This window comes from Pimephales promelas, chromosome 2 (genome assembly GCF_988280905.1).
Source record: "Pimephales promelas chromosome 2, fPimPro1.hap1.1, whole genome shotgun sequence".
Lineage (NCBI taxonomy): Eukaryota > Metazoa > Chordata > Actinopteri > Cypriniformes > Leuciscidae > Pimephales > Pimephales promelas.
The window spans coordinates 42,895,842-42,912,634 of record NC_142770.1 but is presented as its reverse complement, the minus strand read 5'-3'; the positions used below and the strand labels follow the sequence as shown (position 1 = coordinate 42,912,634).

General features: G+C 46.4%; 11 non-coding genes across 11 annotated transcripts; all 11 read left to right on the top strand.

Annotated features, from left to right (window-relative positions):
- The first annotated feature begins 7,416 nt into the window (after positions 1 to 7,416).
- On the top strand, positions 7,417 to 7,523 carry LOC148997541 (U6 spliceosomal RNA). Its single transcript, XR_016148214.1, has one exon. It is a non-coding gene; the product is annotated as a U6 spliceosomal RNA (small nuclear RNA).
- Positions 7,524 to 8,286: 763 nt separating this feature from the next.
- On the top strand, positions 8,287 to 8,393 carry LOC148997540 (U6 spliceosomal RNA). Its single transcript, XR_016148174.1, has one exon. It is a non-coding gene; the product is annotated as a U6 spliceosomal RNA (small nuclear RNA).
- Positions 8,394 to 9,156: 763 nt separating this feature from the next.
- Positions 9,157 to 9,263, top strand: LOC148997539 (U6 spliceosomal RNA). The gene has a single exon (XR_016148168.1). It is a non-coding gene; the product is annotated as a U6 spliceosomal RNA (small nuclear RNA).
- A 763-nt stretch (positions 9,264 to 10,026) lies between these two features.
- Positions 10,027 to 10,133, top strand: LOC148997538 (U6 spliceosomal RNA). The gene has a single exon (XR_016148177.1). It is a non-coding gene; the product is annotated as a U6 spliceosomal RNA (small nuclear RNA).
- A 764-nt stretch (positions 10,134 to 10,897) lies between these two features.
- Positions 10,898 to 11,004, top strand: LOC148997537 (U6 spliceosomal RNA). Its single transcript, XR_016148212.1, has one exon. It is a non-coding gene; the product is annotated as a U6 spliceosomal RNA (small nuclear RNA).
- A 763-nt stretch (positions 11,005 to 11,767) lies between these two features.
- Positions 11,768 to 11,874, top strand: LOC148997536 (U6 spliceosomal RNA). The gene has a single exon (XR_016148160.1). It is a non-coding gene; the product is annotated as a U6 spliceosomal RNA (small nuclear RNA).
- Positions 11,875 to 12,637: 763 nt separating this feature from the next.
- On the top strand, positions 12,638 to 12,744 carry LOC148997535 (U6 spliceosomal RNA). The gene has a single exon (XR_016148158.1). It is a non-coding gene; the product is annotated as a U6 spliceosomal RNA (small nuclear RNA).
- Positions 12,745 to 13,507: 763 nt separating this feature from the next.
- LOC148997534 (U6 spliceosomal RNA) lies at positions 13,508 to 13,614 on the top strand. Its single transcript, XR_016148176.1, has one exon. It is a non-coding gene; the product is annotated as a U6 spliceosomal RNA (small nuclear RNA).
- Positions 13,615 to 14,377: 763 nt separating this feature from the next.
- LOC148997533 (U6 spliceosomal RNA) lies at positions 14,378 to 14,484 on the top strand. Its single transcript, XR_016148178.1, has one exon. It is a non-coding gene; the product is annotated as a U6 spliceosomal RNA (small nuclear RNA).
- Positions 14,485 to 15,247: 763 nt separating this feature from the next.
- LOC148997532 (U6 spliceosomal RNA) lies at positions 15,248 to 15,354 on the top strand. Its single transcript, XR_016148243.1, has one exon. It is a non-coding gene; the product is annotated as a U6 spliceosomal RNA (small nuclear RNA).
- Positions 15,355 to 16,117: 763 nt separating this feature from the next.
- Positions 16,118 to 16,224, top strand: LOC148997531 (U6 spliceosomal RNA). Its single transcript, XR_016148157.1, has one exon. It is a non-coding gene; the product is annotated as a U6 spliceosomal RNA (small nuclear RNA).
- Positions 16,225 to 16,793: the final 569 nt, after the last annotated feature.

Below are 16,793 nucleotides of genomic sequence, written 5' to 3'. Positions count from 1 at the left end.
GAGCTGATCAAGAGAGTGCTGCAGGGGGCCATTGTAGGAGCGGAGCAGCGGCCGTCCCTCCTGTGCCGCGGACGAAACCCTGTCCGCGTTCCACTGCGTCAATCCCTCCAGGAGAAATGCCTGGAAGTGCCAGGGATTGGCACTTTCTCCTGAGGAGGAACACAGATCTGTTTAGCGTTTTATTCGGCGTGCACAATGTGAACGACAGCGAGTCGAGGACAGCGAAAGATTGATGTGACGGTGAAACACGTGGTCTACCTGGAATGAAGCGGTTTAGATGGAGGTGGAACGACTCCAGGGACGTGGAGCCTCGTGCACAACAGTACACCGGCAGGCTGATCCCCCCCTTGGTCATCCTGCCGGTCTCAGTGTACAGCTCCACGCCCGGCGGGTCCTGGATGCACTGGAGGTGGCGCTGCTGCTCCTTCCAGATCTTCTGGATGCGGTCTCGGTCCAGCAGGGAAATCCCCATGGTGTCTCGTCCGCCGGCACCGCCGAAGGTTTCCAAGAGGTCACAGATCAGCCGCTCCGTCTCCGCCGCTCCACGCGTGCGGCGACAATGGAGAGCCATGTTCCTGCGGCTGACGTGCCTCCACACTCCGGCGTCGGACGAGAAGGTCATCCCCTGCGCCTCAAGCATCCTCTTCGTGGCGTCGAGCAACCGGGCTGTGTCCTCCGGGTCCCACAGGAAGATGCACGAAGACAGCTGCCGCAGGAAGGGTTTATACAGCGGGTGGCTCTCGGTGGTGACACCTGTTATGGAAAAAATGCATGTTATATCAAGTTATGGAACCATGATGTCTCTTACTGAAATGCTATTTGTTTAATTATTGTTATTGCCAAAACACACCTGACGCAATACGCCGCATCAGGTGCCAGATGTCCAGCCGGACCACCAGCTTGTCCCACTTCCCGAACACGTCAGCTGCCTTGGATCTCCCGTGGGACGAACAACAGTCCCAGTCGACGTAGAGGAGCTGAGGCGGCTCCACCCCAGCGTCCCTATACCGCCGCATTAACCCCTCAGCCATGGGCAACAGGCCGGCACCCTCGGCGTCCGTGAGCACGGACATGAGCACCTGCCCGTGCTCGTTGCCGACGTTCGTTGCCCATGCTGCGGTCTGGGCGGCAGCACCGGAGAGCTTCCGGGTCACCTGTTTGAAAGGACAAAGCATCTCAGTAAGGCTGCACGCACATAGCCAGAGCATTATTCTCCACACCACACTTTTATACATTTACCTTCTTGGTAGAGTCCATCTTCAAAACCCTTCCAAAGATGGAGGTGACCTGGGCCTTCACGTCCTCCAGGCGGGAGAGGATGTCGTGGCAGTACACCAATAACAGCCACGCGTACTGGGGCACGGGTGGCGGTTTTGGTGGTGGGGTGCACATGCGCACGACTCCCTGCGACGTGAAGGGCTCCATGACGCTGAGGTAGTGTATGGACTGCCGCATCCAGGCCTCTGTGTGTGCCTCACAGAGTTTTTTGTACAGCTGCGTGGCGCTGTTCCCCCGAGTACGCTCACACAGCTGTACGATTACCCGCCGGTCGCAGGCAAGCCTACAGAGAGGAGTACATCGCGTGTTACACAAGAGCCAGCCACGCGAAGAAGGCAGCTGGTGAGGCGGGTGGCTGAGTGTAACTCGGCCGGGGCTGAGGGGGGTCCCACCACAGCTTGAGGTCTGTGGTGAGTTTGGTCCTCCCCTCGCTGTCTGGCTTGAACAGCTCCCGGCCGATCCACTCCTGCTCTTCCACGGTGAGAGCTGTCCGCCAGCTCTCAGGCAACCGGGACTGTGAGAAAAGAAAAAAAACACAAACAAACAAACTGTCAGGAGGCTGAGAGGAGGTGCTACAAGCAGATTGACAGTCAACTTCTCTGAGTTGTGCCGTCCATGAGTACGGGCCAGGTGTGTGAGCGTGTGTTTGTACCTCAGCCGAAGCAGGAGTGGGTGTTGCGGGCTGCTCCACTTTACTCTCCTTCCTCTTCCTCTTTGCCGGCGCTGGTGCCAGGGTGGCCTCCCCGGATACAGTCTCCTCCACGGAGACGTGCCCGGGCTCCTCCCTGGTCAACGCCGGAGCCCGCGCAGGAAACGCGAGGCTAGGTGGAGCAGCCGCAACTTGACGTGGTGGTGAAGGTGGTGGTGGTGGTGGTGAGGGAGGGATGGATGATAATCCTGGAGGAGGTGGGGATGGAGGCCCCACCACCAGCGGGAGCGTCTGAAGGACCTGTACGTGAGCTTCACACACACACACACACACACACATACAGAACAAAATGGCATCAGCCACAGGCAGGCAAGACCAAGTGAGACGTGCAGCGTGCCAGTGATTAGATGACGTGCAGCATACCAGTTATTAAATGGCGTATAGCATGCAAGTGAATAGATGACGTACAGCATGCCAGTGATGGGGCAGATGGTTTAGTGCGACAAGGTGGATGTTGACAGATGCAGCAGGGCCAAGTGAAGTAGACATGTGAAGGTAGTTAAGCAAATCCACATTACCACTACGTTCTACACATCTACCACCGACAAAGACGGCTGCATTACCTGCCAAACTTACCTTTGATCTTCAAGCATAGAGACCAGTAAATGAAACCATAACAGTTAATACTAAAATACCGCCAGAATAATATATATTGAGGGCAAATGTTGCAGTGTGACACGTCCAGTTAGGGGTGGGCGATTTGGCAAAAATATCATATCACAATTTTTTAGGAAAATCACGATCACGATTTTTTATCACAATGCTTTTTGAAGTTGGTTTTACTATTTTGCAAGTGGCTGTTCATTACAGCCAAACGAATGTCTCTATGTTAAAAACAAAGCCTTAGGTAAAAAAAAAAAAAAAAAAAGAAAGGGAATACATTTAGGCCAGTGGGGAAGATAAAAATTGTCATTATTTTCTTTGTTATTAAAAAAAATAAGACAAGATAAACATTACACAAATTAATATTCAAATTAAATAAACAGTGCTTTATTTTTCAGATACAGTAGGTGTATTTAGCAGTTGCATTGAAGAAAGTAATTAAATGGACAAATGTGAAGTTAAAACACTACATAGACTTCTTTGTATCAATTATTGATTCTTATTTAAGCTACTATTAAAGTTCTCAGTCAGTGATTGATTTTCTCCTTGTGTTTTTTTGTGTTATTAACACTAAAGGGATAGCTCCCTCAGACTCGAAAGATAACTTCAGTATTCAGACGCTGTTTGACAGGCTTCTAGTTCCTGTGAGCGTCGGGGGTATGCGCTCAGGAAGGCGCCGTTAGAACAGCGCATCATCAGCATGTGAATCAAATGTTTAACCGGCAAGGCTTGTGCAAATAATGAACTTTAGTGAATTGACGTGTCTCGTACCTATTCATTAACGTGTGATGTGTAGGCAACGTCGCGTTGTACCGTTGAGACAGAGGCGCCAGAACTGAACTGATAGAATGCACTGTAACACGATACTACGGTATTTCTTCAACAGCAGATCGTGGAGACATTTTAATCGTCCACGATAAAAAATCATTGTCATATCGCACACCCCTACGTCCAGTGTGGTGCCAATTACCCGTTTCTAAGTCAGTGGCCATCTGGACCAGTTCCTCGTCCGTCACCTCTGTGTGTGTGGGGGGGGGGTGGAACCGAGGGACGCTGGTCTCTGGCGGATGTAGACACTGCTGTGGGGTGGGAGGGCAGTGGTTAGTTAATCCTGTACACCAAACCACTATTGTGTTAAAGAGAAAGAAAGAGATATACCTGGAACTGCAGGTAACTGAGCTCACCTGGGGCCATTGGACGCCGTCGCCTTCCCAGTAGGGCCGAGAACATGGGAGCGGTCGGCTTGCGTGGCGGCAGCCCGGTGGAAGCAGCGGCCTTGCTGGGGCCACCGCCGCTGCTGAGAGGTGGGGGGGTAGCAGCCATCTCTGCCGACCGCTCCTTGTCTTGGCCCAGGATGTACTTCCTGGCGGCGTCCATCGAGGTCCCAGGCTGCGGTGTCTTCCGCCGTAGCCACTTGACAAAGCTGCAAGACAATGATCAAAGATTAACACGCATATCAACAAGTCACAGCACCATGCCCTTCACCACAACTGGACTTACGTCTTCTGCTTTTTTTCTGTAGACTCGTACAGGTCCTTCAGGGTGGCCTCCTTGAAGTCCCCAAAGCCAACAAGCGCCTCGCCCTCACACCCGGGCTGAGTGGCACGGGCCCGGGCCTCCTCGTGCAACCGGCGGAACCTCACCTGCTCCACAACAGCAGGGTGGGCGCACGAGTACCGGGCGAGTGCGTCCTTGTTGGCCATAAGGGGGCTGTCGGAGGCACTTTTCTCCCGCTCCCGCTGGTGGCTGGCAACTGCGTGATGTAGCCCACGTCGTTCTCCAGGAGCCAACGGAAAGTTTGACCCTGGTACTTCCCAAACTGGATGCTGTGGCAGCCCAACACCAGCATGGGGTCACCAGGGTCACCGCCCTTGGAGACGACGTGGGCTTGGGCCTCCTTCTCCACCTCCTCCGGGTTCTTGGCCCTCGCAGCAGCGGCGGTCCCGCGTGACCCCTTAGCGGCGATGAAGGCCAACGCCTCATCAGAGGCCCGCAGGATAAGCTGCTGCGAGGCCGTGAACTTTAAATTAGCTAAAGACATATCTTCAACGACAAATGGCACAGCACAGCATTAAATGAGCATTACAGGTGTAGGGAAATGTATAGATTTTAATGAACTTACAAAAACACGTACAGATCTATACACATGCACACACTCAAGAAGGAACGCAAAACGCAAGGCTCGCAAAGGAAGAAAAAATGCACACGCATGGAGAATTTTGCCTACGCTGGAAGCCTCCCCAGCGGAACCTGAAGTCGCATGACTTATGTGACGCAAGTTTACTCTCACATGATATAGTTCCGTTGGAAAAAAAACCCAGATTGCTTAAGGAACAATGTAACCCAGTTTCCTTATAAATATGACTGCTTTTCGATGTTAAGTTGTTGCATTCTTGATTGAGATTTTTGTGTGCATCCCTGAAGGTAATTATTCTTCAGTGCAGTTTACTAGAAAAGTTTTTTGATTTAATTGCTCTGCTCTAAGATTTTAAATTGATATGCTCTGAACAAGACCAAGTTAATTGTTTCATCTATTGCTTGAACTGTGTACAGGGTATATAGCCTTTGTAATTGTTCCACTTATACAGGACTGCCCTGTTAAGTTTGGATATACTGAAGTATTATAATCTGTAACCTTTTATTATTTTGCTACAAATAGTAAGCATTGTGTAACCAGTACTCTTATCTTTTGTATAAATAAATTGTTACTTTATAAATACAAAAGTGGTATAGTTTTTTTACTTCAGTGTACAAAAAACAGTTCTATAAGCAATAATGAGAGCATTAGAATAATTCTTGCAAGATCAAGAAGCCACAAGGACTCCACGGAATCTTCTCCTAGGAGGGTGAGTATGAATTGGATTAATGGTTGTTAAGGATAAGTTATTGTTTCACATGAGTGTACGGACACACCTACATTTACTGGTATAGGTTAAATGAGCTAGAGAGTATACCAGGAGATAATATACTTGACATAATACCACATCTCATCACACAGGTGAAACTAGCAGCTATAAATTAATTGCCATATTAACAGGACTATCACACATAAGATTAATGATATACAAGAACTACACATTCGTTATTATTGAAATATTAACGTTAACAAATTCATAAACAACAGGTAAATAATGACCCCAGGCAGCCATTAAGCAAACAGGCTTATTGCTAATGCATAAAAGATACGCTTAAACTTTATATTTTGATTTCACGTGGTGATATTATAATCGTAAGGGTCTAAAGACACTAAATGTATAGTCTTTTCATCATTTAATTTTGTTTAGCTACCGAGATTTGCCACATGATGTTGTCCCATTAATTGCCAATGGATTGCATTACATTACATGTTAGCGATCTCTCAAAATGTATTAAATCTTTGATCAGACTTCCTGATTATCTTCCTTAGACCGTGTAAATGTAGTTATTACGGTTTGAAGTCGAAATTCAAAGTGTAAATATTGTTTAAATGTGTAATCAGGACGCCTGACGTTAATTGACTAACAAACATTAACGTTTCTTTACATATAAAAACCAGCGATCGACGGAGAGACGTAACATCAACAAATTACATGTCGGTACATTGTAAAAGTACTCTGGGAAGACAATGTTATGTCTGTACACGTATTCGTAATATTCTATTAATTTTTGTTATACTCACTCAGTCAGTCCAGGTGTCACCGTCTCTTTCTCCCGTTTGAGTAGATGCTATTATTGGCCCAAAACGCTCGACAAACGCTCGACAATCCGCGATTCTGATTGGCCCAAAACTGAAAACGCTCGACAAACGCTCGACAATCCGCAATGCTGATTGGCCCAAGACTGAAAACGCTCGACAAAGGCTCTACAATCCGCGATTCTGATTGTCCCAAAACTGAAAACGCTCGACAGCCCGCGATTCTGATTGGCCCAAAACTGAAAACGCTCGACTAAGGCTCGACAATCCGCGATTCTGATTGGCCCAAAACTGAAAAAGCTCGACAAACGCTCGACAGCATCCAGAGAAGATCGCGGGACATATTGCGAAAGGATGACACGCAAATCCGTGAAGCGCTCCATATTTTTGGCAGCTGTGATCAAGCCTCCTTCACTGGACTTGATTCATACCTTCCTGCCACTTTTTATTTTCTTTCTTGATCTCTTGTGTCAAAAACTGGTGCATCTCCAATGTCTATAGGGCACTTTCAGTTTTCCAGCATAGTGTGTCCACTCCCTTTCTCAGCAGATGCCGACAGGGAACAGGGTTTGACCCCGTAGGCGATATCTTTTCCCTTCAAGGTTGAGTCACAGAACATCACTGGAACAGAACAATACATCCACACAAAGCAAACTTGAACTAATATCAACTTCTACTTATGATTAGTTTTGACAATTGCGTCATATAGTGACCAGCAGTGCTGTAACTACCTACAGAGTTGCCTGCTTCACTGGACTTGATTCATACCTTTCTACCACTATTTAGTTTAATTCTTGATCTCTTGTGTCAAGAACTGGTGCATCTCCAATGTCAATAGGGCACTCTCAGTTTTCCAGCATAGTGTGTCCACTCCCTTTCTTCTGCAGATGCCGACAGGGAACAGGGTTTTGACCCCATAGGCGATATCTTTTCCCTTCAAGGTTGTCCGCATAATCGAGTTTTCTACTTTCTGCCAACTCATTTCTTTCTCAAAAACCTGGAGTACACAGCCCATTCAGAGCTTGTAGTTTGGTACCATAGATAAGTCTGCCCAACCCATTCTTTCAGTAGAGGGATCGCTTGCCCTACCACCTTGGTGATAGCTCGCTCGAACCCGAGGGGTACATATTCCGTGAGCGGGACGGTTGGCCTCGTGCTTGCTAAGGCAGAACATATACTAAAATTGGATCGATACAGAGAAGATTAGCATGGCCCCTGCGAAAGGATGACACGCAAATCCGTGAAGCGCTCCATATTTTTGGCAGCTGTGATCAAGCCTTCTTCACTGGACTTGATTCATACCTTCCTGCCACTTTTTATTTTCTTTCTTGATCTCTTGTGTCAAAAACTGGTGCATCTCCAATGTCTATAGGGCACTTTCAGTTTTCCAGCATAGTGTGTCCACTCCCTTTCTCAGCAGATGCCGACAGGGAACAGGGTTTGACCCCGTAGGCGATATCTTTTCCCTTCAAGGTTGAGTCACAGAACATCACTGGAACAGAACAATACATCCACACAAAGCAAACTTGAACTAATATCAACTTCTACTTATGATTAGTTTTGACAATTGCGTCATATAGTGACCAGCAGTGCTGTAACTACCTAAAGAGTTGCCTGCTTCACTGGACTTGATTCATACCTTTCTACCACTATTTAGTTTAATTCTTGATCTCTTGTGTCAAGAACTGGTGCATCTCCAATGTCAATAGGGCACTCTCAGTTTTCCAGCATAGTGTGTCCACTCCCTTTCTTCAGCAGATGCCGACAGGGAACAGGGTTTGACCCCATAGGCGATATCTTTTCCCTTCAAGGTTGTCCGCATAATCGGGTTTTCTACTTTCTGCCAACTCATTTCTTTCTCAAAAACCTGGAGTACACAGCCCATTCAGAGCTTGTAGTTTGGTACCATAGATAAGTCTTCCCAACCCATTCTTTCAGTAGATGGATCGCTTGCCCTACCACCTTGGTGATGGCTCGCTCGAACCAGAGGGGTACATATTGCTTGAGGGGGATGGTTGGCCTCGTGCTTGCTAAGGCAGCACATATACTAAAATTGGATCGATACAGAGAAGATTAGCATGGCCCCTGCGAAAGGATGACACGCAAATCCGTGAAGCGCTCCATATTTTTGGCAGCTGTGATCAAGCCTCCTTCACTGGACTTGATTCATACCTTCCTGCCAGTTTTTATTTTCTTTCTTAATCTCTTGTGTCAAGAACTGGTGCATCTCCAGTTTCTATAGGGCACTCTCAGTTTTCCAGCATAGTGTGTCCACTCCCTTTCTCAGCAGATGCCGACAGGAAGCAAGGTTTGACCCCATAGGCGATATCTTTTCCCTTCAAGGTTGAGTCACAGAACATCACTGGAACAGAACAATACATCCACACAGAGCAAACTTGAACTAATATCAACTTCTACTTCTGATTAGTTTTGACAATTGCGTCATATAGTGACCAGCAGTGCTGTAACTACCTAAAGAGTTGCCTGCTTCACTGGACTTGATTTATACCTTTCTACCACTATTTAGTTTAATTCTTGATCTCTTGTGTCAAGAACTGATGCATCTCCAATGTCAATAGGGCACTCTCAGTTTTCCAGCATAGTGTGTCCACTCCCTTTCTTCAGCAGATGCCGACAGGGAACAGGGTTTGACCCCATAGGCGATATCTTTTCCCTTCAAGTTTGTCCGCATTATCCGGTTTTCTACTTTCTGCCAACTCATTTCTTTCTCAAAAACCTGGAGTACACAGCCCATTCAGAGCTTGTGGTTTGGTACCATAGATAAGTCTGCCCAACCCATTCTTTCAGTAGATGGATCGCTTGCCCTACCACCTTGGTGATGGCTCGCTCGAACCCGAGGGGTACATATTCCGTGAGCGGGACAGTTGGCCTCGTGCTTGCTAAGGCAGCACATATACTAAAATTGGATCGATACAGAGAAGATTAGCATGGCCCCTGCGAAAGGATGACACGCAAATCCGTGAAGCGCTCCATATTTTTGGCAGCTGTGATCAAGCCTCCTTCACTGGACTTGATTCATACCTTCCTGCCAGTTTTTATTTTCTTTCTTGATCTCTTGTGTCAAGAACTGGTGCATCTCCAGTTTCTATAGGGCACTCTCAGTTTTCCAGCATAGTGTGTCCACTCCCTTTCTCAGCAGATGCCGACAGGGAGGAAGGTTTGACCCCATAGGCGATATCTTTTCCCTTCAAGGTTGTGTCACAGAACATCACTGGAACAGAACAATACATCCACACAGAGCAAACTTGAACTAATATCAACTTCTACTTCTGATTAGTTTTGACAATTGCGTCATATAGTGACCAGCAGTGCTGTAACTACCTAAAGAGTTGCCTGCTTCACTGGACTTGATTTATACCTTTCTACCACTATTTAGTTTAATTCTTGATCTCTTGTGTCAAGAACTGATGCATCTCCAATGTCAATAGGGCACTCTCAGTTTTCCAGCATAGTGTGTCCACTCCCTTTCTTCAGCAGATGCCGACAGGGAACAGGGTTTGACCCCATAGGCGATATCTTTTCCCTTCAAGTTTGTCCGCATTATCCGGTTTTCTACTTTCTGCCAACTCATTTCTTTCTCAAAAACCTGGAGTACACAGCCCATTCAGAGCTTGTGGTTTGGTACCATAGATAAGTCTGCCCAACCCATTCTTTCAGTAGATGGATCGCTTGCCCTACCACCTTGGTGATGGCTCGCTCGAACCCGAGGGGTACATATTCCGTGAGCGGGACAGTTGGCCTCGTGCTTGCTAAGGCAGCACATATACTAAAATTGGATCGATACAGAGAAGATTAGCATGGCCCCTGCGAAAGGATGACACGCAAATCCGTGAAGCGCTTCATATTTTTGGCAGCTGTGATCAAGCCTCCTTCACTGGACTTGATTCATACCTTCCTGCCACTTTTTATTTTCTTTCTTGATCTCTTGTGTCAAAAACTGGTGCATCTCCAATGTCTATAGGGCACTTTCAGTTTTCCAGCATAGTGTGTCCACTCCCTTTCTCAGCAGATGCCGACAGGGAACAGGGTTTGACCCCGTAGGCGATATCTTTTCCCTTCAAGGTTGAGTCACAGAACATCACTGGAACAGAACAATACATCCACACAAAGCAAACTTGAACTAATATCAACTTCTACTTATGATTAGTTTTGACAATTGCGTCATATAGTGACCAGCAGTGCTGTAACTACCTACAGAGTTGCCTGCTTCACTGGACTTGATTCATACCTTTCTACCACTATTTAGTTTAATTCTTGATCTCTTGTGTCAAGAACTGGTGCATCTCCAATGTCAATAGGGCACTCTCAGTTTTCCAGCATAGTGTGTCCACTCCCTTTCTTCTGCAGATGCCGACAGGGAACAGGGTTTTGACCCCATAGGCGATATCTTTTCCCTTCAAGGTTGTCCGCATAATCGAGTTTTCTACTTTCTGCCAACTCATTTCTTTCTCAAAAACCTGGAGTACACAGCCCATTCAGAGCTTGTAGTTTGGTACCATAGATAAGTCTGCCCAACCCATTCTTTCAGTAGAGGGATCGCTTGCCCTACCACCTTGGTGATAGCTCGCTCGAACCCGAGGGGTACATATTCCGTGAGCGGGACGGTTGGCCTCGTGCTTGCTAAGGCAGAACATATACTAAAATTGGATCGATACAGAGAAGATTAGCATGGCCCCTGCGAAAGGATGACACGCAAATCCGTGAAGCGCTCCATATTTTTGGCAGCTGTGATCAAGCCTTCTTCACTGGACTTGATTCATACCTTCCTGCCACTTTTTATTTTCTTTCTTGATCTCTTGTGTCAAAAACTGGTGCATCTCCAATGTCTATAGGGCACTTTCAGTTTTCCAGCATAGTGTGTCCACTCCCTTTCTCAGCAGATGCCGACAGGGAACAGGGTTTGACCCCGTAGGCGATATCTTTTCCCTTCAAGGTTGAGTCACAGAACATCACTGGAACAGAACAATACATCCACACAAAGCAAACTTGAACTAATATCAACTTCTACTTATGATTAGTTTTGACAATTGCGTCATATAGTGACCAGCAGTGCTGTAACTACCTAAAGAGTTGCCTGCTTCACTGGACTTGATTCATACCTTTCTACCACTATTTAGTTTAATTCTTGATCTCTTGTGTCAAGAACTGGTGCATCTCCAATGTCAATAGGGCACTCTCAGTTTTCCAGCATAGTGTGTCCACTCCCTTTCTTCAGCAGATGCCGACAGGGAACAGGGTTTGACCCCATAGGCGATATCTTTTCCCTTCAAGGTTGTCCGCATAATCGGGTTTTCTACTTTCTGCCAACTCATTTCTTTCTCAAAAACCTGGAGTACACAGCCCATTCAGAGCTTGTAGTTTGGTACCATAGATAAGTCTTCCCAACCCATTCTTTCAGTAGATGGATCGCTTGCCCTACCACCTTGGTGATGGCTCGCTCGAACCAGAGGGGTACATATTGCTTGAGGGGGATGGTTGGCCTCGTGCTTGCTAAGGCAGCACATATACTAAAATTGGATCGATACAGAGAAGATTAGCATGGCCCCTGCGAAAGGATGACACGCAAATCCGTGAAGCGCTCCATATTTTTGGCAGCTGTGATCAAGCCTCCTTCACTGGACTTGATTCATACCTTCCTGCCAGTTTTTATTTTCTTTCTTAATCTCTTGTGTCAAGAACTGGTGCATCTCCAGTTTCTATAGGGCACTCTCAGTTTTCCAGCATAGTGTGTCCACTCCCTTTCTCAGCAGATGCCGACAGGAAGCAAGGTTTGACCCCATAGGCGATATCTTTTCCCTTCAAGGTTGAGTCACAGAACATCACTGGAACAGAACAATACATCCACACAGAGCAAACTTGAACTAATATCAACTTCTACTTCTGATTAGTTTTGACAATTGCGTCATATAGTGACCAGCAGTGCTGTAACTACCTAAAGAGTTGCCTGCTTCACTGGACTTGATTTATACCTTTCTACCACTATTTAGTTTAATTCTTGATCTCTTGTGTCAAGAACTGATGCATCTCCAATGTCAATAGGGCACTCTCAGTTTTCCAGCATAGTGTGTCCACTCCCTTTCTTCAGCAGATGCCGACAGGGAACAGGGTTTGACCCCATAGGCGATATCTTTTCCCTTCAAGTTTGTCCGCATTATCCGGTTTTCTACTTTCTGCCAACTCATTTCTTTCTCAAAAACCTGGAGTACACAGCCCATTCAGAGCTTGTGGTTTGGTACCATAGATAAGTCTGCCCAACCCATTCTTTCAGTAGATGGATCGCTTGCCCTACCACCTTGGTGATGGCTCGCTCGAACCCGAGGGGTACATATTCCGTGAGCGGGACAGTTGGCCTCGTGCTTGCTAAGGCAGCACATATACTAAAATTGGATCGATACAGAGAAGATTAGCATGGCCCCTGCGAAAGGATGACACGCAAATCCGTGAAGCGCTCCATATTTTTGGCAGCTGTGATCAAGCCTCCTTCACTGGACTTGATTCATACCTTCCTGCCAGTTTTTATTTTCTTTCTTGATCTCTTGTGTCAAGAACTGGTGCATCTCCAGTTTCTATAGGGCACTCTCAGTTTTCCAGCATAGTGTGTCCACTCCCTTTCTCAGCAGATGCCGACAGGGAGGAAGGTTTGACCCCATAGGCGATATCTTTTCCCTTCAAGGTTGTGTCACAGAACATCACTGGAACAGAACAATACATCCACACAGAGCAAACTTGAACTAATATCAACTTCTACTTCTGATTAGTTTTGACAATTGCGTCATATAGTGACCAGCAGTGCTGTAACTACCTAAAGAGTTGCCTGCTTCACTGGACTTGATTTATACCTTTCTACCACTATTTAGTTTAATTCTTGATCTCTTGTGTCAAGAACTGATGCATCTCCAATGTCAATAGGGCACTCTCAGTTTTCCAGCATAGTGTGTCCACTCCCTTTCTTCAGCAGATGCCGACAGGGAACAGGGTTTGACCCCATAGGCGATATCTTTTCCCTTCAAGTTTGTCCGCATTATCCGGTTTTCTACTTTCTGCCAACTCATTTCTTTCTCAAAAACCTGGAGTACACAGCCCATTCAGAGCTTGTGGTTTGGTACCATAGATAAGTCTGCCCAACCCATTCTTTCAGTAGATGGATCGCTTGCCCTACCACCTTGGTGATGGCTCGCTCGAACCCGAGTGGTACATATTCCGTGAGCGGGACAGTTGGCCTCGTGCTTGCTAAGGCAGCACATATACTAAAATTGGATCGATACAGAGAAGATTAGCATGGCCCCTGCGAAAGGATGACACGCAAATCCGTGAAGCGCTTCATATTTTTGGCAGCTGTGATCAAGCCTCCTTCACTGGACTTGATTCATACCTTCCTGCCACTTTTTATTTTCTTTCTTGATCTCTTGTGTCAAAAACTGGTGCATCTCCAATGTCTATAGGGCACTTTCAGTTTTCCAGCATAGTGTGTCCACTCCCTTTCTCAGCAGATGCCGACAGGGAACAGGGTTTGACCCCGTAGGCGATATCTTTTCCCTTCAAGGTTGAGTCACAGAACATCACTGGAACAGAACAATACATCCACACAAAGCAAACTTGAACTAATATCAACTTCTACTTATGATTAGTTTTGACAATTGCGTCATATAGTGACCAGCAGTGCTGTAACTACCTAAAGAGTTGCCTGCTTCACTGGACTTGATTCATACCTTTCTACCACTATTTAGTTTAATTCTTGATCTCTTGTGTCAAGAACTGGTGCATCTCCAATGTCAATAGGGCACTCTCAGTTTTCCAGCATAGTGTGTCCACTCCCTTTCTTCAGCAGATGCCGACAGGGAACAGGGTTTGACCCCATAGGCGATATCTTTTCCCTTCAAGGTTGTCCGCATAATCGGGATTTCTACTTTCTGCCAACTCATTTCTTTCTCAAAAACCTGGAGTACACAGCCCATTCAGAGCTTGTAGTTTGGTACCATAGATAAGTCTTCCCAACCCATTCTTTCAGTAGATGGATCGCTTGCCCTACCACCTTGGTGATGGCTCGCTCGAACCAGAGGGGTACATATTGCTTGAGGGGGATGGTTGGCCTCGTGCTTGCTGAGGCAGCACATATACTAAAATTGGATCGATACAGAGAAGATTAGCATGGCCCCTGCGAAAGGATGACACGCAAATCCGTGAAGCGCTCCATATTTTTGGCAGCTGTGATCAAGCCTCCTTCACTGGACTTGATTCATACCTTACTGCCAGTTTTTATTTTCTTTCTTGATCTCTTGTGTCAAGAACTGGTGCATCTCCAGTTTCTATAGGGCACTCTCAGTTTTCCAGCATAGTGTGTCCACTCCCTTTCTCAGCAGATGCCGACAGGGAGCAAGGTTTGACCCCATAGGCGATATCTTTTCCCTTCAAGGTTGAGTCACAGAACATCACTGGAACAGAACAATACATCCACACAAAGCAAACTTGAACTAATATCAACTTCTACTTATGATTAGTTTTGACAATTGCGTCATATAGTGACCAGCAGTGCTGTAACTACCTAAAGAGTTGCCTGCTTCACTGGACTTGATTCATACATTTCTACCACTATTTAGTTTAATTCTTGATCTCTTGTGTCAAGAACTGGTGCATCTCCAATGTCAATAGGGCACTCTCAGCTTTCCAGCATAGTGTGTCCACTCCCTTTCTTCAGCAGATGCCGACAGGGAACAGGGTTTGACCCCATAGGCGATATCTTTTCCCTTCAAGGTTGTCCGCATTATCCGGTTTTCTACTTTCTGCCAACTCATTTCTTTCTCAAAAACCTGGAGTACACAGCCCATTCAGAGCTTGTAGTTTGGTACCATAGATACGTCTGCCCAACCCATTCTTTCAGTAGAGGGATCGCTTGCCCTACCACCTTGGTGATAGCTCGCTCGAACCCGAGGGGTACATATTCTGTGAGCGGGACGGTTGGCCTAGTGCTTGCTAAGGCAGAACATATACTAAAATTGGATCGATACAGAGAAGATTAGCATGGCCCCTGCGAAAGGATGACACGCAAATCCGTGAAGCGCTCCATATTTTTGGCAGCTGTGATCAAGCCTTCTTCACTGGACTTGATTCATACCTTCCTGACACTTTTTATTTTCTTTCTTGATCTCTTGTGTCAAAAACTGGTGCATCTCCAATGTCTATAGGGCACTTTCAGTTTTCCAGCATAGTGTGTCCACTCCCTTTCTCAGCAGATGCCGACAGGGAACAGGGTTTGACCCCGTAGGCGATATCTTTTCCCTTCAAGGTTGAGTCACAGAACATCACTGGAACAGAACAATACATCCACACAAAGCAAACTTGAACTAATATCAACTTCTACTTATGATTAGTTTTGACAATTGCGTCATATAGTGACCAGCAGTGCTGTAACTACCTAAAGAGTTGCCTGCTTCACTGGACTTGATTCATACCTTTCTACCACTATTTAGTTTAATTCTTGATCTCTTGTGTCAAGAACTGGTGCATCTCCAATGTCAATAGGGCACTCTCAGTTTTCCAGCATAGTGTGTCCACTCCCTTTCTTCAGCAGATGCCGACAGGGAACAGGGTTTGACCCCATAGGCGATATCTTTTCCCTTCAAGGTTGTCCGCATAATCGGGTTTTCTACTTTCTGCCAACTCATTTCTTTCTCAAAAACCTGGAGTACACAGCCCATTCAGAGCTTGTAGTTTGGTACCATAGATAAGTCTTCCCAACCCATTCTTTCAGTAGATGGATCGCTTGCCCTACCACCTTGGTGATGGCTCGCTCGAACCAGAGGGGTACATATTGCTTGAGGGGGATGGTTGGCCTCGTGCTTGCTAAGGCAGCACATATACTAAAATTGGATCGATACAGAGAAGATTAGCATGGCCCCTGCGAAAGGATGACACGCAAATCCGTGAAGCGCTCCATATTTTTGGCAGCTGTGATCAAGCCTCCTTCACTGGACTTGATTCATACCTTCCTGCCAGTTTTTATTTTCTTTCTTGATCTCTTGTGTCAAGAACTGGTGTATCTCCAGTTTCTATAGGGTACTCTCAGTTTTCCAGCATAGTGTGTCCACTCCCTTTCTCAGCAGATGCCGACAGGGAGCAAGGTTTGACCCCATAGGCGATATCTTTTCCCTTCAAGGTTGAGTCACAGAACATCACTGGAACAGAACAATACATCCACACAGAGCAAACTTGAACTAATATCAACTTCTACTTCTGATTAGTTTTGACAATTGCGTCATATAGTGACCAGCAGTGCTGTAACTACCTAAAGAGTTGCCTGCTTCACTGGACTTGATTTATACCTTTCTACCACTATTTAGTTTAATTCTTGATCTCTTGTGTCAAGAACTGATGCATCTCCAATGTCAATAGGGCACTCTCAGTTTTCCAGCATAGTGTGTCCACTCCCTTTCTTCAGCAGATGCCGACAGGGAACAGGGTTTGACCCCATAGGCGATATCTTTTCCCTTCAAGTTTGTCCGCATTATCCGG